Genomic DNA, 23,556 nt, shown 5'->3' with positions numbered 1-23,556 from the left:
TGCTTCTTTTCTCACCCTACAGTCACTCAGGAAAAAGAAGGATAGAGAAGAGGGGAAGAAGAGAATAGGCAAGGGAAGCAGAAATGGTTTTAGTATAAACTGCTCAGTTAAAACACAGGGTACAACAAATTCTGAAGAAGGGCTTTCAAGTATTGCCACACGAAGGCACTTTAATGCAAGTGGATATGCTCAGAAGATGAGTACTAGAGATAGCACTACTTAGTAAAGAGAAAGAATCCTCGGGCTAACCAGCTCTGAATTGAGCTGGTACTGTCAAGACTAAGGAACCACTGGTAATAGCCTGAACGATGTTTTCAGTGGTTTTGTTTGTTTTGGGAAGCTTCAATACAAAATACAGGTGAACACTTTGATTAATGTTAGTCTCCTAACTGTCTGCAGTGGTGTGTTTTGCTCTGTTATTCTAATGTACTTGCAGTCAGCAGAGGTGCTTTCATTATCCATCCACTAATTTTAACATCTGAAACAGAATTATTCTAGCAACACTGTCAGTCTGACTCAGTCTGAGTCTGCTGTGCTCAAACACTATGAGTGTGGTTGGAGAATATGTTTAGGCATTTGGCTAAGCAGTTTTGGGAAACATTCTTGGTTCCCCTAGAGCCTTTTTCACAGTTTGAGAAGGGTAGAGATATATTAAAGTTGCTTGTCAAAGCAACCTCATTACATCTATGGTCTGAGTAAAACATGCATAGTTTTGTTCATACTCTTTTCTGTATGTAGAGGAAATTATAACATACATCAGAGACTTAAGAAAAAGAATAAAGCTACTTCATTGGCTGTAGTACCAGTGGGCTTTTGGAAAAAATAGAAAAAATTATTCTGTCAACTTTGGGATGAACAGAAGAACAATAAACTGAAAACATGCGGGGACCTATCCATAGAGTATTTAATATCTGCATATCTGTCATTTAAGCATCCATAATATTTTTATATGGAAAGTTCAGGAAAAGACTAGAAATACCTGCAAGCAGGATGTTTTCAGTAAAATCAGTAAACTGTTACGGGAACCAATAAACAAGTCATCTTTGTGCTTTGGCTCCCACTCTTCCACATGCAGTTAAAGCCAGACAAGACAAATTCAACAAGCTGTTGATGGCTTATGCTACAATTGTAAACAAGAGATCTGAAGTTTATATATAATTGTTTTCTGAGGAAGAAAAGTTTGATAGTGTTAAGAGCAGGTCTGGCCTAGCAGGCATTTTATAACACCATCAGACAAAGCTGTAATATAAACATAGATTTTATACAGGGTCTTCTACTGCAAAGGGAAGTCTTATTCTCCCTTACATTTCATTCCCATTCTCTCCATTATTCCAGCACAGCTGCCTATACAGCCTCATTACAAACAGGACAAATATTAATGAAACTGAAAAGAAATTTCTTTTTTACAGGCTATTTTTAGTTTGGATCAGCTCTGTGCTGTCTTCACCACACAGCCAACTGCACCTCCACAAAGAAAGGAAGAAAATCAGTAGAGAGGAAGGCAAGGAGTACTCCTTCTCTCACCAGTGCCAACCTAACAGTCCTTATCTGGCCACAGGCTTGGTTGTCTTCCTCGGGCAGAAGCAGTTTCCTTGCAAGTCACCTGGCAGCACAGCTGGCCACAGGACACCCAGGCAAACTCTTTTCTCCACAGTCTGAAAGCAAAGCATCACCTTCCTCAGAATGCAATCCACAAAATGTCCCTACCTCCAAAGCACGCAAGAGAGTGACACACAATGCTTTATAAATTATAGTAGCTGCAATTAGAAAACATTACTGAAATCCATAATATTCCTGTTAAAAACAAGAAGTCAATGCCAGTGCAAAAGCAGGAAATTAATCTCCTGGAGAGTAAGCTTAACTATCTCCTGCATCACACAATTCTAAATCATTAAGGAAATAGCTTATGGTTATTAAAGCTAGAGCATTAAAGGGATAAATCCTTCAGAATTTATCTACTGAAGAATCTCTTACGAGAGTAAAATCTTGAACTAAAGTTAGTGAATAAGTGTCAGGTGCCTCCAATTATATCTTCCAGTAGCCACCGTGCGGAGAAATTTAAGGCCATTTAATTAAGGACAAATGAATCTTTAACCAGTCACTTTAGCACTCAGCAGTGGTGTATGAGTCTCTATTTTGTAGCATCAGAGACTGCATTTTATTAAAGAACACTGGAACATCCCTTGCTCTGGGCAATAAAGTCATTAGTGCAGCTAGTTCCACCCCCTCTTATGCATTTATGTATTTGACTTGGAAAGGTGCATCTTCTTCAAAAGTGCCATATTTGCCTTAAGGTATTCCAGACAAGTCAATTTTCTTTACTAGTAATGGGAGTACATACTCTTTTGAAGTTTTGGAGTTTGTTGGTTTGGGTGGATTTTTTTCAAGAGTTACTCATAACTATCAGGTGGTTGAAAGTGTGATAATTAATTTTGAAATTACCAGATTAGATTTCTCTGCAGAGAGTGAGTTATTAATAGCTAAAGAGTTCAAAATTCTGAAAATCCACCCACAGTTGAACGGACATGCCAACATAAGGCTTATTTTGCCTTTGCTGTCAGCTTCTATCATTTAGAAGACTTATTATTCAGCTTTTTAAATGGTAAACATCATTACAGCAAACCACTCTAACTTGAGTAAACTGAAAAACCTGCTTTTGGATCTTCACAGTTTAAAAGAATCACTCTTTCCACTCAATAGAATAAGGATGAGCAGAGATAAATCCATTTATAGAAAATAACCTTTTTAGAAACTTTATGGCATTGCCTAAGCACTGAATTTTTGATCTTATGTTACAAATTCCTGTATCCGAAACTGAATTTTTTCCCTGTTTACTCCTTCAGGTGTTTTGGAAGTCATGCAAAGAATAGAACAAGGCTTTGTCCAAGCTGTTACCTGATTTTATGCACAAGTTATAAAATGAACCAAGAAGAAACACCTGCTATGGAATTTGTTCAGCACATGGAATACATGGCAGCACACGGAGTAAGAAGGCTGTTAGTATTCATCAATTATTTCAGTAATGTAAGTCCTTGTTTATCTCAAAAAACAAAAACAAATCTCAAGGAAAAGCTCTTTAAAGACATCACAGTAATACAATATTGTAAATGTAAAAAACTGCTAAAATCAGGAATGTGCAGAAAACTACCTCAAGTCTATATAAATTATATCAACACTTCCTCCATTATGCAAACACTATTTGAAGCATTATGCTATTACAGATTTTCTCTTAGTTACTTCATAACATTTATCATTCTTGCATACTTCATACCAATTTCATTGTCACAGTGCTGCCAAACACATGTATTGACACATTTTTGTATTATACTTTACTTGGATGAAATGTCACACATTTCCTTGTGAGGGGAAGAGGAGGGGAAGGCACTGATCTCTGTGCTGACCAGAGACAGGATCCATGAGAATGGCTTAAAGTTTTGTCAGGGGAGGTTTAGGTTGGATATTAGGAAAAGGTTCTTCACCCAGAGGTTGGCTGGGTACTGGAACAGGCTCCCAGGGAAGTGGTCACAGCACCAGCCTGACAGAGTTCTAGAGGTCTACTCTTGGGGCTGATCCTGTGCAGGGCCAGGATTTGGACTAGCAATCCTTATGGGTCCCTTCCAGCTCAGCATATTCTGTGATATATTCCTTTCCAAAAGGTGCACAGCCTACCCAAGATGAAATTCAGATAGCAGGAGAGATTAAGTTCTCTGCCAAACATTGACAATATTTTAAATACCTTTATGATATATTTCAAGTGGAAGAGTCAAGTAAAATTCATCTAATATTAGCATAAATCTTTCATAGATTCCTAAGCAGTATAAAAATAAATAAAACAATGTAAAAAAAAAAAAGCATCTGACAGCAGCAAATAATACTGAGAAGCCAGGAATTTGCAGAAAACTGGGAAGAGAAACAAAATGAAGCTGGTAAAAAAAAAATCAGGGGGAAAAGAGAAAGATAATGATATGCATATCAGGAGAAAACTGTATTAATGATAGTCCTCTTGACATTTTGCTACATGGCGGTGAAAAAGTAGTGTTCAGAAAAAGCATGTACTGTATTTAATCTGATACATATCATCCTTCTTTTTCTGCAAAATCCAAAACATTTTCCGTTCCAATGATAATGTGCGAGGATGTCAGTATTGGAGTGGTACTTAACATATTAAAAAATTAAAAGCAGATGTTCATAATTTCTGTGAGAATTTTCAAGAGGGTTGGCTGACAAGCTCTCAGCACTACTGAGAAGTGATTTTCAAAGCCTGAAACACCTGGGAAATTTTACAGGACTCAAAAAAGCTGAAGTCACTGCAGCACTTAAAAATTCTAAGACAGGGGCTTACTCTGAGTGAAGGGCCTACCCAACAAGAGCACACAGTGAAGTGATAAGAGCAAAGATGGGGTCAAAATAACACTTAAGGTACTGCCACCAGTAGTGGCAGTAGTACCAGTTGAGCTAACCTGGCCATCTGTACCATGACCACCCTGATAGCACTTCCAAACAAAGTATTCAAACAGGAAATACTGCATTTTATCAGTAAATAACTCATAGCTATGAAACATGAAGAAAAGTGTCTTGGTGAATTAACAATCTTTTCAAAGGGAACACAACTCTAGGTATAAAAAAGCATCAAAAACCAGTTAGGTTTTCTGAGATATTAGCCTTCATACAAACAACACTGTGATTAAAAATTTTGAATTACTCAACAGTTAACTACATTAACTGTTACGTCTCAAAATAAGGATGGGGAGATGTACTTCTCTTGGGATCCCCAAGAATACCTCCTCAGTTCTACATTTTAAAGCAGTTTTCCAATTAATGGCCTAGAAGAGAAAAAGAATTAAGTGTAACATTTGTGAACACACTGAGGAAACTAAAAATTTTAAAGGAGTGAGTAGTAACATGGTGAAACCTCATGGGCATAGTCGGCTCACATGTACCTTAGAGCCTCATACATGAAACACTCTATCCAGAAGCAAAGAATGCAGAAGGCTCCACCTGCATACACAGTTACAACAAAGACAGGTGAAAAAGGTGGTCACCAGAAATGCTCAGAAAAATGCAATTAGGAGAATAATATGGTCATGAGATGAGTAAACACAGCAATGTCAAGTAGAGAGGCTCAGTTACCAGTACTTGACCAATCTGGAATTATGGTTGAATTGAAACGGAATGAGAAGCGCTGCGGGAATGATCACGTGCTTACAAAACATGCCTCACAGAGAGAGGCTCAAGATGATAATTTACTCAGCTTGTCAAAAGCAAGAATAAGGAATTGACTTTAACATATGATTGAAACACTTAAAACCCCATAATTTTCATAAAGTAAAAAAAAAAAAAAAAATATTAGGCGAAGATAATCACACTATTAAAGACTGCCACAAGTTGAGATTGCAGTAGTGTACTCAGGAGTGTGATTTGACAGGCACCCAAAGAGATGTTTCAGTTCAAAATCAAGTAAGTCTTAGTAAATTCTGACCTCCAACAAAACACACAAGTTACCTATAAACAATCTTCCTCCTGTCAGGACAATTTCTCACCTGGCCCTCCTATCTTCACAAGCAGCTTCCTCTCAGCAGCAGCAGTGCAGAGTGTGTACAAGGGCCACCCTACTGCTCATCTGTGGAACAACTACACGTGGCTCAGCCTTCCTGAGGAAGGTGTCTGAGAGCAGGCAGTTTGCAGAAGCCCTCCTTCCCATGAAAACCCAGTACTTCATGGGGACCGGGCTGCAGGCCAGCCTAATTGCCCTGGCAGCACCGGCAGCTGACTGCTTCCTCCTGCTATTTTTCCCAGGGGCCCTTCGGCCCCTTCAGGCTCACATGACTTAATAAAACCTGAATGCCCTTCTGGAAGATATGCAAATTATTTTTCAGTCAGACAAAAGTGTTTTGGCTCAATACTGGTGTTACTAAGTGAAGTTTAATGATGTGCTATACAGGTCAAACTTCACAGCCTAATGGCAGTTTCTGGCTATAAATGCAACAAGTGTATTACTCTCTAAAGGAGGTTTTAAAGCAAAATATTAATATATTCAGTACATTACCTAATTAGACTAGGCTACATATCAATACAAAGCAATATGGCCTGAATTTTAAGGTCAGGTTTGACAATGACGGGATTTTTGTGCTCAGGAACTGCTGGCAGTTTGAGTTCAGCCATGGGTGCAGAGTACCACACTTGGCATTCCACCTCTCTGTGACCTTGCACTGGCACATTTCAATGTGCTGTGCTGGGAGAAAACTAACTCAAGCAGCAGAAGTACTGAATAGTTTGCTGCCAGTTTAGCATGCTGAGACAGATCAGCACAAGATGGAACAAGTGCTGGAGCTGCCATGAGAAGGATGCAAGAAGGCAGTACCTCACTAGCCAGCAATTAGATCAGGTTATGCTGACATGGTACTGCAGATTTAATTAAGGCATTAGTAAAGTCTCAGATGCATTTAATTCTGAGAAGACAACATCTTCAGTTTCCAATTTATCTTAGGCATACGACCACAATAGGTCCCTTTTTCCTGTCTAGCTCTTACCGCAAGAAACTGAATCACTAGAATAACTTAAAGGCTGAGCCTTTTCCCAGTGCAAAGTAGAATAAACCAACTATAAATGTTTCATAGCCACATGAAGCATGGTGATTTGGTTTTAAAGCCATTTTAAAAAATTATTATGAAGAAAGAAAAAATATATTGCTTCTAAAGTAATGAATGTACAATTTCTAAAAGAACAGGTTTCAACTTGCAAGTATTCCTGGGCAATCCATTCGCACTGTGGGGTGGAACATACAGTTCTGTGTATTTCCTTTATTTATATTAAAGATACAGTGTGGGATCATAACATGCATTACCAAGAACAACACTGAATACTGGACAACTCTACAGGACACACACGTACTTTCTTGGTTCTCTTTCATCTGGTAAGATCAACTGAATAAAAAAAAGGACACTAGAGGTAATGCTAAGATAAGGATAGTGTCAGTTGTTCTTGTTACAATAGGGCTTCTGGGATAAAGTCCCAAGCATTTAACTGGGTACAGGAATAAGTTCTTCCTAAACACTAATGGCATCTCTACCTTATCCAGTCAGCTGCATGTCCTTGTATACATTACTAGAATTAATACTACACAGAACACAAAATAATTTGTTGTTTATTTACAATCACCCTTCTCACATACTAATGAATGACACCAGTTCTTCAGAGGGAGAATTTGCTTTTCTTGCCAATCCATCTTTGGCAGACTCTGCCCTCAAGATAGAAGATTTCAGGGAGGGACTGAAGCAAATGAGAGAGAATGCACAGGAGGATAGTATGATTGGAGAAGAATGCTTGCAATTTTATGTGGAGAAAACCCAGCTGCCAGTTTTTCAGACGTTTCAGACTCACACACAGATACTCTGCTGTTTCATCAACAAAGGGTAAACACTTTGATACTCAGTGAGGGAACAGGTGCTCCTCCGTGCCCTAACCTGCTTATGCACTTCTAATCAAAAATGGCTGCATTAACAAATAACGCAATACATCACGCTTCATCCCACTCCCTAAAAACATCTCTATTGCAACACCATCACCTCCATGTTAGACAAAGCCTGTACAGACAACGTAGTTACTGGGCAGTTTCTTCAAACTCACTTATGACTCAGGTAAAACATTGTGGAATTGGGACTTTTCAACAAGCAAAAATTTAAAATACTTTGGAACTTTGAAACTCCTTCAAAACCAGTGAAGGAACTTGCCTTTGTTTAGTTGTCTTGCAAGCTCCTGTCAAGGTGCTTGTAGCCCTTTACAAATCATTTAATGCTACTTGGAAGCAAGGGGATTGCATGCAGTAGTTTTATCAGAATTTGTCTATTCAGTGAATCTAAAGCCTGCAACAATGTGCATGCACAGAACAATTGAATGTTTATTGGTCCCTAGGTGTCTTCTAGCTCTCAAGCATAGAAGTCACATGCTAAAACTGTAGAAGACAACCAAAGGATATTTGGTAGAGGTACCATCCAGACCAGGCTAAAACTGCAGAATACAGTATCCCTTCATGTTCTCACCTGTACCTTAATGTAACTGGAAAATAATTATATAGTTACACATGCAGAAATGGGAGAACAAATTCTGCAACAATTTTCAAATATATTGACTCTAGTAGAATCTGAAGTAGTTCACTTAAAGCCAAAATTGAATTCTGTGAAAAGTCACCCAATTGATTCCCAGATCATCCCACTGAGACAACCCAATGTCAAGATTTCAGAGAAATCTAATTATGAAAGTGATCTGAGTTAAAAATAAGCTTTAAAAAAATGCAGTACAAGTAGTGAAAGGATAGAAGAACACTGTACTGAGTATATCTGGAGAATTCCCCAGTTAGCAAAGGGAAAACACATTTTTGTCCAGAAAAATTAGCAGCCTACATGCTGCTCTGCCTGCATTCAAGTCCCAAGAAGTTCTGCATTGTACTTCCAATTACAGCAGATGGGAGTCTCAGAGGCTTAATTGAAGGTATGTTCTGTGAGATGTTTTCATTAACAATTCTTTCTCAGTGTGGTCCCTTTTGCTTACTTCGTTTTGTTTCTCCTCAAAATCATCAAAGAAGACAAACAAAATGCTATTTTTTCTTTAAGCCTCAAGGATAATAATATCTGTCAAATCTGCATTTACCTTGAAATCATTTTAAGTTCAAAGTGATCTGAACAAGGTTCCTGAAGAACAGAAAAGTCACTTCTGGATACCTCAATAACTGAAAACTGCAGTATTTTGAAGAAAACTCTCTTGATGTTTTCTTTAAATCATCTCTTCTGCAGAGGTACAATCTATTTAATTCTTTATTAATTTTTTCTGTATTTATTTATTTTTGCCTGTATTTCCTCAAAAAGTTACCATAGTCTGACAACAAGATTTTGGAATAACTTCTGGCTATAACTTGAACAATCACATTCCTAGGTTGTGAGGACTATGTTTGATGACACAGTTAACTCCTTAAGGATTCAGGCTTCTCTACAATTATCACCATGCTCCAGTTTCAAAATGAACACTATTGTGAAACTTCAGGAGTTACATAAATTCCTTTTGCTATGGTATCTGTAAAAGATCTTAAAAGACAAATAAATTTTTAAGGTGAGTTAACTTACTGGCAAGCAAATATCCATCGTTTTGAGGCAGCTTAAAATATTAGATTAACTTAACACTAAAGCTTCTTCTAAAAATACCTTAGAGCCACTGTTTAGAACTGACATAACAGTGAGGTCACTGCCCTGTAGAGTAGTCATAAGTGAATAAAAAGTAAAATTCTTCTCTACCTATATCGCCGTTACATAAAAAATGCTCACAAAAAAAAAAAAAAGGTAATGAAGACAGATTTGCTTGTATGATGACACTTCCCTAATCTGAATTTTTACGTTTTTTATATGTTCAGTTTGTACCAGTTAGAAACATACAAATATCCACAAATTAATATTGGATGTATCTGACCAACACGTAGTTTTTTATTAAACATTTACCAAATGCTCAAACACAATGAGAGTAAGAAAAGGCAAAGGAGCAAATGTTAGCAATTGGGCTAAGAAGAATGGTGCACCTCACACTCTTCTGAAACTGTTCCAAGTCTGAAAGATTTCAAAGTGATTCTGTACATTGTGTGTGACAATCCTGTGCAACCAAACCACAACAAACAGAGCTGCCACTTTCATATTTACTCTCTGCAGGTTTGGTTAGTTTTCACATGAATAGATATAACTGTTGAAATCCAGTTCTGTCAATCAAAAAGCCTTTCCTGCCTTCCTCCAGAATTGATTTTAATATCATCCTAAGAATTGTTAAAAGGCAGGAAAATTCCCACAGGAAAAAATTTTGAGTCTGAACTGGGGGAGGGGGGGCAGAGAGAAGACTGATATTAAAGGCTTTTTTATGTTAAAGTTTTTACATTTCAAATGTTTACAATGTTTGAATCACTCTTTTTTTGTATTCAAAAAAGAGTTACATTATTTCAATGGAAAGAAGTTACCAGTTTACATGCATCTGTCTAACATTAGCTGTTTATCACTAACAATAAAGTGAAAGTTCCTTAAGGCGTTGATTCTGTCAAATTTGATCTATACAGATAGCTAAATATTCTCAGTTTTACTGATCCAGCCAGCACTTGTATGTCCTAAGATTACTTAATTCAATCCAACAGGTGTAACTCCAGGTTATAAATAGAAAAATGCAGGTACAGTGAGATTAAGGGATTTGCCAAAGATACGGATTAACAGGATTAGGATTCAGGAGTTGCCAGTTTGAATTTCCTTGCTTATCCCATATTTGCTCCAGCAAATCTAAGTACAACAAGGACAGCAGAGAACAGAGTAAAATACTGACATCTTCTACTTGGCACCAAGGAAAAAAAGTTAAAAACCTCTATTCAGTGTCAGCTGTCTGACTAGGAATTGCCTTTACATACACCCAAAGCATGCCTATTATCAGAAATAATATTTTAAGTACATAAGAAGTAATTTAATTTATTTTAAATCAGTGTAAGACCTTGCAAAACAAAGCTCCAGGCTCTGTTGTGTATAGGGATGCTCCAGATTCATTTTTCTAACAGAGAAAGACAAAAGAAATAACAAACAAAGCTTTCATTAGCTGTATTATTTCTTTAAAAACTGCTTCCCTAAGTAACCCTGTTTATTTGCTGCATCTGTGTGTTGGGTTAGTGTGGCAAGGTTTTGGTAGTGGGTAAAGATGCAGGGAGGGTTTGTGCGAGAAGTTTTAAGAAGCTTCACCCCCAGGTGTGACAGAGCCAATGCCAGCCTGATAAGAGCAACACATCACTGGCCAAGGCTGAGCCGGTCAGTGACCGTGGTAGTGCCTCTGGGATAACATATTTAAGAAGGGATAAAAAACCCCAAACTGCAGAGCTGCAGCTGGAGGGAGAAGTGAGACTGTGTGAGAGAAACAGCTCTCACACAAAGGTCAGTGCACAAGGAGGGGCAGGAGGTGCTCCAGACACTGGAGCAGAAATACCCTGGTAGCACTGGTGGGGCAAGGAGGTACAGAAATCCAGAGTGAGGCTGAGCCTAGGAAGAAAGGAGGGCTTGCTGGAAGGTGTTTTTAAGATCTGGTTTTCCCTTTATCCTACTCTTGGTAATAAATTCAATTAATTTCTACAAATCGTGTCATTTTTGCCCATGACAGTAACTGGTGAGTGATCTCCCCCCCTCCTCATCTTGACCTGCAAGCCTTTAGTTACATTTTTCTCTTGATTCTCCAGCTAAGGAGGGGAAGTGAGAAAGCAGCCTTGGTGGGTACCTGGCATCCAGTTAGAGTCAACCTAACACAATCTGCTAAAGACAGCAATGTTTAGTTACCAAGAAACAGATAATGAACATTTTACTAGCCTTTTTTTCTTTAATATTAGTTCTGCAAGATATCTTAGCTGGGGTTCAAAGGAAATACTTGAAGAGATTACTAATTAGATTTCAGCAACCATTGATTTGTTTCTTAATTCCTCTAGTCTACTAAGATTTAATACAATATTCATTTCCCTTTGCTTTGCTTATGGGATACGTTAGATACAAAAGCTGGGGAAGATTTATAAGGGACAAAAAGCATCATGGAATAAAAAACCTTGCTAAAATGTATTCATGAACTTTACTCATGATTCTTTATTCAAGAATATTGAGTGCCAGAATAAATTAACACAGCATCATTAGAAAGACAAATTTTGTTAAGGGTTTAATGTACTGATCCAGAAAACAGAAAATGTTTGAAATGCAGAGTGAAATTTAATTTTTATGTTGTCTCTCCTCAAGCTCTGAATTTAGAGCCTCAATGAAAAGGCTGTTCTACCTAAACTCCTAGTGTAAAAAACAGGAGAAGGATAGTGACCAGAAGCCCATCTGAATTACTCAAAACTGCCCTATGGATGAGACATTGTCTGCTGACTACCAAAGAAGTGCATTAGATTTTGAGTTTGGGCATCAAACTTGTATACTCACAGGACAAGAGATGATGGACACAAGTTGCAAAAAAGGGACATGCTTCAGCAGGTATTCTTTAGTTTTGGCATTAGCTACACCATGCACAGACTCAACTTTCCCATGGAGCAGCCTCTTGAGAGCAAATGCCAAAATCCCACTTTGCTGGGTTTGAGACCCAGAGTTCAGCTTTTAAGCCTGTTTTTCCAGAAAAATAGCAAGACATGACATAGCGAGATCAGGTTCTAAGCTTCGTTCTTTTACTCTTTAAATGAAAGAACTCAGAAGATGGCCCTTCACAGAACAGATATGTTTAAGAAATCTTTCACTAGACATTGTATGCAACTTGCCTAGTAGACTGGACCTAACGTGAAAGAACTGTCTGCTATTTTATAAGGTGGTCGGTCCCTTGAAGAACAACATGCTTGAACAAGACTCTACTAGCTAGTACTTTGAAGCTAAGCAAAAACAACAAAAGACTGCAACCTCTGTATAAAATGAAAAGAGTCTGAATTTACAATAAGGGAAGATGAATAAAGAATATACTTCAGCATATAAAGTAGTTTCTATTTTGAGCATCTTCAAAAGGGATAAAGGGATAATCTCTTGCCAATTTTACTTTAGAAGCCAGCAACTTCTCTGTACACCAAGACTGGCTTTCTAAGTGATACAGTTACCAGCTAAGCACCAGACTGCTTATGAGCCAAGACACTTTCAGACAGGGTACACACTTTCAGACAGGTATTGCACACACAAGAAATAACCTTCCCCTCCTGAAGAGCAAAGAATTGTCAGGAGAATAATACTGAGCATGTGGTTCTACAACAGAGATGATGAACTTGATGACATATGTTAATTCAACTGATTTCTATCTTGCTCTAAAGACTCTGTTGAGAAAAGCATGTAGCAAAGGGGGCTGTAACATCAAACTTGAAAACAACTACAAATACATCCTGCATCATCCCACACAGCTCATGCACAGTGATCCACCATTCTGAGTAAGATGAGTACACTCAAAACATTAAAAAAAAAAACCAACAGATTCTTACAATTTATGTAGACAATGTTGCTTCATACTAACATATGTGTGTTCTCCTACTTATTTCACAGTAAAGCAATCCTGTATCTGTAAAAAATATAACTTTAGTATATAAAATTGGAGTAATATATCAAAAGGCAAAACATCTTGAACTCTGACTATGGGAACTTCAGCTAATTACTTCATTTCCCTGTCTCACTTTCTGGAACTGTTAAATGAAAATAATATTGTCAAAAATTTTGGGAAGCTTCAATCCTTAATGTCTGAAAAATACCTGGAGATCCTTAGAGAGTAGGCACAGAAAAGTTTTATCAATAATCATCATTCTGAAATTAAGACATCACATTTGAGGTCCTGTCCATCACAGAAGAAAGCCATGAAACACTTCTCAGCTTTAAGGACAATTCTCAGCACCTTAAGGACAATTACACTTGCTCAGTCATTTCAAGGGTTTGATAAGAAAAGTTTCCAATCAAAGTAGACAGAAAAAAATAAATTCTTTCAGGAGTAAGCTGCAATATTAACTGCTGGTTATCCTAATCATGTTAACTAGTATTTGCATTGTAACTTTTCACAGCACACCTATCCTTCTGCCTCTGCCAGCAGAATGAAGAAATACCTAACAGCAGCATGGGGAATGGGGATGAGAAAGAAGAAATGAAGAAAAAGCTTTGTTTCTGATATCAGATAGTGATGCAAAGATAACTCATGCAAAAAGAACAGACAGTTTGACTTCTTTTCAGAAAATGTTTAAGTTATTCTGGAAATTATGTAAGGGCAATTTGAATGAAGACTAGATGAGCACTTGGAATATGTAATACCTTAACTCCAGCAGAAAGAGTAGAGAGAAAAGTGGTAACAGATAAGCAGATACCATAGCTGGAAGGAAACAAATATTCTACAAACAGATGATCGATCAAAACAGAGATAAATAATAAAAAAATGGACAGGTAAAGAGCTGACTAGACAAAGGGATGAAGATAGTTCTCAACGAGTTTGTCCTACAACACAAAGGAACTAAAGGGGAAGAGTTAAAATTCTATTCAGGACAATATTGCCTTTTCTGCCATCTCTCCCTACCCTCTATGAACACTAGTAACACTTTGGAATCTCACACACTTGCTTTTCCAAAGAGAAAAAAAAATTCTTCTCAAATGTTTAGCTTCCTTTAGGTTTACTGTGTACGTCATGTACTCTGCAGCCCCCCTTGATGCTATGGCTTCTTCTACTGAGAAACACCAGGTTACTGCATTACAAATATTACCCAAGTTCTACTGGAGAATCTGTACAAATTCATTAAATTAGCTGATATAAATTTTAACTATTTCTGGGTCTGAATCTTAATGCAGGAAAACCTCAGAGAAGACAGGATTTGACAAGTATCTATGTGAGCACCAGAATTAGCAAAGCTTTTATCCTATGGATTTTTGGGGTTTGGCTAACTGACATTGCAGTCTAGAAAAGTGTGAACTTCTGTGAAAGCTTCTCCTGTGCCTGAAGCATTTCTAAGGTGTTTTTCTTTATACCTGAAAAACCATTTTATAAAAGTTTCAGGAATGTATCTACCTGGCAATTAGAAGGACCACAGCCCTGGATTTCAGGAGAGCATACTTTAATCACTGCAGAGATCTCTTTGGAAGAATCCTATGGGATATGCTCTAAGAGAAAAAGGGGTCAAGAAGTGATGGATATTTAAGTATCTCTTAATCCAAGATAAAGAAAGCTCCATTTTTCCAACAGAGGTTATGAGATTCATGCTTAGTAGGATCACAGAAAGCAAATCACCCTCAGATCAGCTTATGAAGGAAGATATCACAGACTGTACATTACCACAGTCATGTCCTGTGACAAATTCAGAATGGATCAAGCTTAACTTATAAATATTACTGACTACATTTCATAGCTCATTTGCAGATTACAGGTTTTCCGTAGTAATACCTTATCCCCATTTCACAGTAGTAGCATATCAAAGTACTAATCATGCATGCAGATCACTTCTACTGATACTCATCTAGGATCCTTGAAAGAGGCATAACAAAGAGTAAGCCAACAATCCTTTGCATCATATACAACAACTTTATACCTGATCATACTGATTTAAACCAGACTTCAAGATGTTGACTGAGGTAAGGCAACTTTAAAAGGATCCAAGAATTTCTGTACTTAATTCAACATTACACTTTAGTCAAACATGGACATACTGAATGGAACCAAGGCCTCAAAATAAATTGCAAAGTAGAGACTTCTTGATATGTTTAAAGTTTCTAGGATCAAATTATCTTGCCTAACAAGAAAAGGCTTACTGGAAGAGTTCAGTAATATAGTTATAGAAACAGAAGTTCAGTCAGTCTTTTTAACAACACAGGGGAAAATCAATACCTCAAAAGAAATTAATGGCATTCTCAAGCTTATTTTATCACAAGAACTGAATATAAAGCTTTTGTGAGCATAACTAATAGATTAAGTGGAAGAACAGGGGGCTAGAAATTGTAGTTGTGCAAATTCCCAATGAACAAACAGAAAAAAACTTCTAGATATACATCAGGTCTGAATCCAATGAATGAGATACATATTGTAGAATCAGGAGCACACTATATAAATCTGCTGAGTTAATTTAGGAAAGCTAGGAAGTGAATGTGTAGTGATGGAAACGATAAATAATAAGACCATGAGAGAGAAAAGCTGAAGAAGAATCTGGGATGATAAATGACAAAAATTATTTGTTCAGAGATTTTTTGTGCAGCTAGACAAAAACATACTTATTTCTCCAGTTAAAATGATAACTCCTAGTACCAAGGCTATGTCAAAGACTTAATTACATGTGTGAAGGAGAGTCCTTACTCTTCTGTTCATGCTGAATACACATTCCCCATCCACAGTCTTCTTCCTCAGATTGCAGCTACAGTGCTCACAGCAGCTCAACACAGAGATGCTAGAGTTTATTCCACAGAAATGAGCGCAGACACACCATCACAACAGTCCCCTTATGTCCACTGATCTGCTGAGACAGATCAACTAGGCTCAGGCTGCTGTCAGAGCAATATAGCTCTGCAACATCCAGGTCCCAAGCTAGTATTTTGAGATAGTGCTGAATTGTACCATATGGAAACACAAACCCCAAGCTTAGTTGTCTATGTAGACATTGCATTACACAGCACAGACATGCACTTGAAGCCAACAGCATGGGCAGAAGTATGCTTTAGGGCTTACAGAGAAGGGATGAAGATAATGCATTCCTCAGTTTAGGTACTTTCACCTCTCAGGGCAGACTAAGAGCCAACATTGTGCTGAAAGCACATGTGGGCTTCACGGAGACCCTTCTCATAAAACCTCTTTGCAGAAAGTCACAGTATAAGGAATTGAGACAAAACAAGATTTTCACCTACTTTCTCTACCTCTCCCTTGCAGCATCTCTGCTGCTGAAGAGTAGATCAGAAAATATCATAAAACATACTAATTAATGAAACTAAGGCTTCATAGACATTCTATTAGATGATCGCTTATGCATATGAAATGTGTCGATCATCTTTCAAGACGTGTCACAAGTGACAGAAGAGGTAGACCAAGTTTATTTAATATAAGAAACATGGAGCATTCAGAATCCCAGGCCAGGTCAAACAATCTAGAACCAGTTTTGTTTCAGGGAACTTCCCCACAATTTGTAACTACTAACTCTTCAAGACTACATTGGAACCTAAAAAAGTCTTAATTAAAAAAATCTATTTCAGTTGGTTTGAATAGGAATGCTGTCATAGGGATGGGAAACTTGCCAGAAGACTGCAAAGCAAATAGTAATAATAATTACCAGTTGAATTTTGGATAATTGCTTAGCAGAATGCAACAATGATCACTGCTTATTTAAATGTTTTGCTCAACTGGGACAAAAAGTAAAGAACATATTAATTTAATTTGCCAATGACACAACCAGTGAAGAAGTGTCAAAAGACACAAAATAGCCAGAAAACATTAGAAAACAAACAGAAACATTTACTGGTTTCAAAAACAATCTATAGAGATACACATCTGGAATATTAAATTGAAAAAAAGCACTTGAATATTAAGAAGAGCTGGTGTATGCTCAGAGACAGCTGAAAAGGAAATATAATACTGGGGCGAAAAATAAACCCAAACCAGATTAGACAAGAAGGATTTTCAGTGTACTACATTTAATTTCACAAACTGCCTTGACAGAATGGCATGAACTGAATTCAGGGAGAGACTAGCTGAAGACTCCATCACTGACCCACTTCTACAAATGATTACTGCAATGCAATGCACATAGATCTATGTAATGCAGACATTTTAACCTACAATGCCTTGTAGATATATCTCACCATCTCTAAAATGTAATCTTCCACCTATTTCTCCCCAGCGACAGAAATCCTTTTTCATGATACTCCAGAGTCATGAGGCAGAGTTACATTGATAAATCATAAATAGCAACAGCTGTAACCGTAGCACGAAGGAACGATGACATGAGTAAAGTTAGAAATCAATCATTTCAGCCAAGGCTATTTCACTGCAGAATGAATTTCCAGAAAACACAGCTAACTTATCCTTGGGGCATGCTGTAAGACTTCACTGATTCATAAAAGATTTCCTACAATAACATGGTATAAAAATCTGATTTCGTTTTAGTAACAAAAAGGAAAGGAAAAAAGATTCTGATATTTACTGTGATCATCACCGTATTGTTCTAAACATTCCACTTAGCAGAGATTGGCTAAGCTAAAAATGAAGATAGTCAAAAAGCTTACAAAGGTGGGAGTAAAAAAAAGGCAGAGTAATTTAATATAAAGAATAACATATGGAAGCATTAGAATGACACTAGCAAAGGAAGGGATTTTGTAACCTCAGGAAAGTAATCTTGTCAGCAGAAATGCATTAAAATAGCATATTTCAAAACTGAGCTGGGAGAACAGTGGTCCATTTAGCTCTTTTCCATCTCAAAGTTACATGAATAATATAGATAAGACATTTCTTTAATGTTTGTAAGGAATCTAGCCTTCCTGGCAAACTGAAGTAGAATTAGTCATAGAGGCTTACCACTCTTCTCATTTCATGACATAGCTTGTGTGCTTGGTTGTGGTCAACCTCCCTTTCCACAAGCTCCAGAGACAGCTAGGCTTCCAATTTCCTAATTCAAGTGTGCAGAAGCAAAGAGGTAGCCATCACACCATGTGATGAATGTGAAAGAAACCTGGTCATTTTATAAGATTTTATTTCAATATGAACAGTAAATGTACCTTTTGTCTGAAGGGGAGGCAAGTGTCTGCAAAAAGGATTCTCAGGCAATATAGTCTAACATACTTTCTGCAGCAGTTTTACATTTCAGTGCTAAATCTAAGGTATCAAACAACAGCTATTTTTGCTGGAAGCAGTTCTAAATTGGGAGGCGGGGGAGGTGCAAAGAAAGAAAAAAGAGAAAAGCTGTTGAAAAGCACCAAAGAAAGCTGGGGCTCTAGAAAAGAAGTGCCAATGGTTCTGACTGAGCTTTCTGTTCACTTCTCAGTACATCAGGCCTGGAACAAGTTTCTCAGTGCAAAATTTCTCTAATTGGCTGGAAAGCATTTAAGGAAAAATCTTTCTTTTTAATTAAAAACAGAGAACCAACAAGACATGAAAGCCATGGGGGTTGGGAGAGGCATATGTTGACCTTATGAGGCTTCACAGCAGAACTCTGCAGGGGCCGTTTAAACTGAGAAAGCACAGTTTTAATTAAAGAGTCCTGAGGAACAGACAATTCAAAAGAGCAGGTCAGATAGATTCCAAGAGGTCAATTTAAGCACAAGCAGAGGGAAAACAAGACTTCTGGCCATTCTGCCTTCCTCTGGGAGAAATCTGTTGCTAACTGATCATTATGCTTCAACAAACACAAACTGTCCTCTAACCACCTCTGTGAGTGTTGTGTATTATTGGTACAAGTTAAAGGAGGGCACAAAGGGTTATAGTGAATGGGGTAACAGACTCACTGGTGACCTCTCACTAGTGGAGTTCCACAGGGCTTCATCCTATGCCCAGTTCTCAACATCTTCATAAATGACCGAGATGTGGGACTCAAAGGAATACTAAGTAAGTTTGTCAATGACACTAAACTGGGCAAATCCCTTTTCTCAAGGGCAGAAAGGCCCTGCAGAGAGACCCCAACAAATCAGAGGTCTGGGCATTCACCAACCATATGAAATTTAACAAGGGCAAGCACTGGATTCTGCACCTGGGATGGGGCAACCCTGGATATGTGGACAGACTGGGGAAGAGGCTGGAGGGCAGTGCCACAGGAAAGGGACATAGGGGTCCTGGTTGACAGAAAGTGGATTATGAGTCAGCAGTGCCCTGGCAGACAGGAAGGCCAACCCTGTCCAGGGGAGCATCAGGCCCAGCAGCACCAGCCGGGCAAGGGAAGGCATTGTCCCACTTTGCTCTGCACTGAGGCAGCCTCAGCTCAAGTGCTGGGGGCAGTTTTGGGTGCCACAATATAAGAAAGGCATTAAACTACTATAGATTGTTCAAAGAAGGGCTACAACGATGGTGAAGGGTCTGGAGGGAAAGTCATATGAGAAAGGGCTGAGATCACTTGCTCTGTTCAGCCTAAAGAAGACACTGAGGGGAAACATCATTGTAGTCTTCAGCATCCTCACAAGGGGAAGGAGAGGGGCAAGCACTGATCTCTTCTCTCTTGTGACCAGGGACAAGACTCAAGGAAGACATGAGGAAGACATGCAACTGAGTCAGAGGAGACTTAGGCTGGATGTTAGGAAAAGGGTTCTTCACCCAAAGGGTGGTTGGGCACTGGAACAGGCTCCCCAGGGAAGCAGTAAGAGCAACAGTCTGACAGAAGCAAGAGGCTTCTGTTCAAGAAGCATCTGAAAAATGCTTTCAGGCACATGGTGTCATTCTTGGGGTTGTCCTGTGCAGGGCCAGGAACTGGATTCAGTGATCATGATGGGTCCCTTCCAACTCAGGATATTCTATGATTCTATCACAAGAAATTCTGTGATGTATTTTTCACCAGGAAACCTCAGTTTCTTGTTACTGGATCACATTCATCTGTTTCCTTCTAGTCCTGGTATCACATTCCCAATGCATGGAATCCCAGATATGCTTATGCATACTTGAAAATAAAACTCTGCATCTTACTAAGCTTCTAAACCCACTGGAAAATCCTGTAAAATGGATCCAGCATATCACCAAAAAGAAATCCTCTTAAGAAAAAACAAACAAACAAACAATCCCCCCAACCAACAAATTTTTCTTTACTTTTTGAAGTGTAACCATCACATTTATTGAAGCTAGTAAATTACCCTTACTATTCAGAGACAAAAATAAAAATAAATGTAGCCTCCAAACAAAAGGACTTTAAAAAGTCAAGGTAACCCCAACCTATCAAGTAACAGAGCTAACATAACAAAAATAACATAAAATATGCTATATTTCTCCATGAAGAGCTATTTCCCAGTAATTCAAAAGGATAAGGAATTAAGTAGAAAAGTAACATCTACAGCAATTTCCCAAGAGAAACAGTAATGTTAGTGCATTTCAGTTACTGTATACATGGTTCTGCACACACACAGATTGTTACATTTAAGCACTGCTTGTGTTCAGACAGATTTCTCTATTATTGGACATTTGAGAACTCATGGCTAGGCGCATCTGCTTGGGTGAATGACATGCACATTCCAAGTCAAGCCATGGTCAAGACTGACAGACAAAGGAGTAAATTTCCCTGCATCAAGGAGGAACAGCTACCAGCCAGATTAAGCAATCACTTAATTTATTTGTGCAATATTGTCTACTTTTCTAAAATCACAATTACACACTCAGAAGTGAAAATATGGGAGTTTTGTGAGTTTGTATAAGCTCACAAAATTCCATCATCTTACATCTTTAATATTCTCTCTTGCTTCCCTCCAGCCAGGGTACAAGCTTTGATGTAAGTTATTTATTAGGTGGACTTACATCCTCATAGGGTTGGTATTTATGTCGTTTATCAAGGATACCCTCCACAGATGGAGAAAATTAAGAAAAAGCCACCACCCACTCCTAAAACATGAAATTCAAATCTGGAATGAAATGTAAAGTAATTGAGAGAGGGGGAAACAGCAGTAAACACTTTTATGATAAAGGAATAAATAAAACCAAGAACAACCTAGAAGACATGGAAGTTAGTGAATGTACTACTTCTGGCAAAGGAAGACAAAAGATGCTTTCATAGTTCTTCAGAGACATAAATCAATGACAAAGAATGGAGCAATTCCTGCTGAGAAACAAACCCAGAGAGAAAACTGGGGCAGATAAGAATCATGCTGTAGAAAACAAAGGGTATATTTTCATCCTTTTCTGCACACAGAAATTCCATTGACATAAAGTGGCCGTTTGATAAATAACACTTCATACACCTCACACAGGGCATCGAATGCAGAAATTCTAGGTCAGGTCTCAAAAGCAACATTCCTATGTTAGCCCAAGCTATATTGCTACTAATTTCAGAAACAGCAGGTTGTTTGTCCTATGCTCTGTTGCATAGTATATAACCATAAGAAGAATTTCTTACCAGGACTGCATAACTTACTTACCTCCTTATGGTGGTTTGACCCTGACCAGGTGCCCACCAAAACTGTTCTGTCACTCTCCCCCCCTCAACTGGACAACCAAGAGAAAATATAATTAAATGCTCATGAAGGCAGAGTAGGACAGGGAGAGATCACTGACCAGGTACTATCACAGGCAAAACAGATTCGACTTGGGGAAATGAAATTGAATTTATTACCAATGAAATCAGAGTAGGATAGTGAGAAATAAAACCAAATCTTAAACTTTCCACTCAGCCCTCTCTTCCTTCTGGGCTCAACCTCACTCCTGATTTCTTTACTACATTCCCTCCCCAAAGTGACACAGGGAGACCAGGAAGTTTGTCACACATTGTCTCTGCCATTTCTATCTCCTTGCTCTCTTCCCCAGCTCCAATATGACATTCCACAGACACTCCTCCACAAACTTCTGCAGCATAATACCCTCCCAAGGGCTGCAGCTCATCACAAACTGCTCAGAGTAGGTCCCTTTCATGGAGCACAGTCCTGCAGGAATGCACTGGACCCAGCTTGAGTCCCCCGTGGAGTCACAAGTCCTGCCAGCAAAGCTGCTCCAGCATGTGCTCCTCTCTCTGTGGGTCCACAGGTCCTCCCAGGAGTCTGCTTCAGCACAGGTTTCCCATGCAAACACAGCTAAGAAAAAACATGTAGGTCTACTCTATGCCTAAGTATGGTAATGACCATATTTCACCCATCACATTGCACAGGTTCGGCTTCTCAGTAAATGAGTTTAATTCTTAAGTGGCCATGAATGTTATGAGTTCCTCTACACACAGGTATAGCAAAAAAAAATTCCATAGCAAGTAAAACTGAAATAAAAAATATTGAGGTTCTAGTCTATAATTATGACTAGAGAACCATAGAAATTGGACTAAGTGGAAGAAAATATTGACAGTAATTTATCCGAAGTGATGCATTTCTGTCTCTGGTTAGTGTAAAAAGAAAATGTATGTAGATGTATAAATATACAGCTAAACATGTCATATTTACCCAGACTAAAAAGTGAAGCTAGTGGACTTCAAAGTTAGAAAAATACACACTGAACTCCTTTTAGGCCACAACCAGAGCTTAGCAACATCCAGCTGAGCTTTTGTTCCTGTGCTTATTACCCTTTCTCTTCAAAGTACCTTGGTACTTTCTTCTATGGCCTTTTCCATACTCACATAAAACTACTAAAATTTAAAGGAGATACTATGAAGCTAAAACTTGTCCATTCTTTTCAACAAATCCAGGTGCCCTTCATCTGGCTGAGGTTGGTGCTGGATAAATGAAGCCTGATGAAAACTTGCACTGAAAGTACTGCAGTGGATACTTTGCATCAGAGAGCTTCTTCTCAATTTTTCAATATGGTTTACCACAAACAGCTGCAGTTCTGCTGGATGACTTCTTCACTGTTATCTCTAACTTCCCCATAGAAATATGTCTAGGAATCTACTTTTTTTTTTCCTGGCTATGACCTGATCTCAAAACAGGTATGGCCTTACTGCATACTGTTAAATTAGTATCATATAATTTAGCTCAAATCTTTAAAATACCTGAAGTAAATTATTTATAACATAACAAAGTACCTCTCAGTGGGAGGAAGGTGTTACAGATAGCATAGTCAGTTACTTCAGCAGCTTACTGCAGATTTTGTCATGTTTAACTGTGATTGCTTAATTGCCAAAGATCTAGATGGCACACGTCAAAAAGTCTTTATTCATGGTCTGGCAAGCTCTGTTCATCAAAAGCAGAAGTGTTGCAAAGCTTAGCCAGAAGGCAAGGTTTTATCTATATTTAAGAGATGGTTCTAGTCTTTCCTGCAAGAAGAAATGAGTCTGAATAGCCTGAAAGAAATGAGGATTATAGTAAAAAAAAACAAACACCAACATTCATATTTGTACAGCAACTTTCAGTGTATTTGCTTAAAATACCAAATTAAAAAGTAAAACAAAACATAATTTTAGTTGCATGTAGTTACAAGAGTTTATTTTGAACTCTGGCCAGTTCT

At 38.2% G+C, this 23,556-nt stretch overlaps 1 protein-coding gene across 1 annotated transcript in view; it reads right to left on the bottom strand.

The window, feature by feature from the left end:
• The window catches only part of CSTPP1 (centriolar satellite-associated tubulin polyglutamylase complex regulator 1), an 80,549-nt gene that overhangs the window by 30,508 nt on the left and 26,485 nt on the right, over nt 1-23,556 (bottom strand). The gene's annotated exons all lie outside the window — the stretch shown is intronic.

Source organism: Agelaius tricolor, unplaced genomic scaffold, assembly GCF_023055355.1.
Source record: "Agelaius tricolor isolate 1412-34295 unplaced genomic scaffold, bAgeTri1.0.p SCAF_5, whole genome shotgun sequence".
NCBI lineage: Eukaryota > Metazoa > Chordata > Aves > Passeriformes > Icteridae > Agelaius > Agelaius tricolor.
Note: the sequence above shows the minus strand (reverse complement) of the source record. Positions and strands in the feature narration are given on the sequence as shown.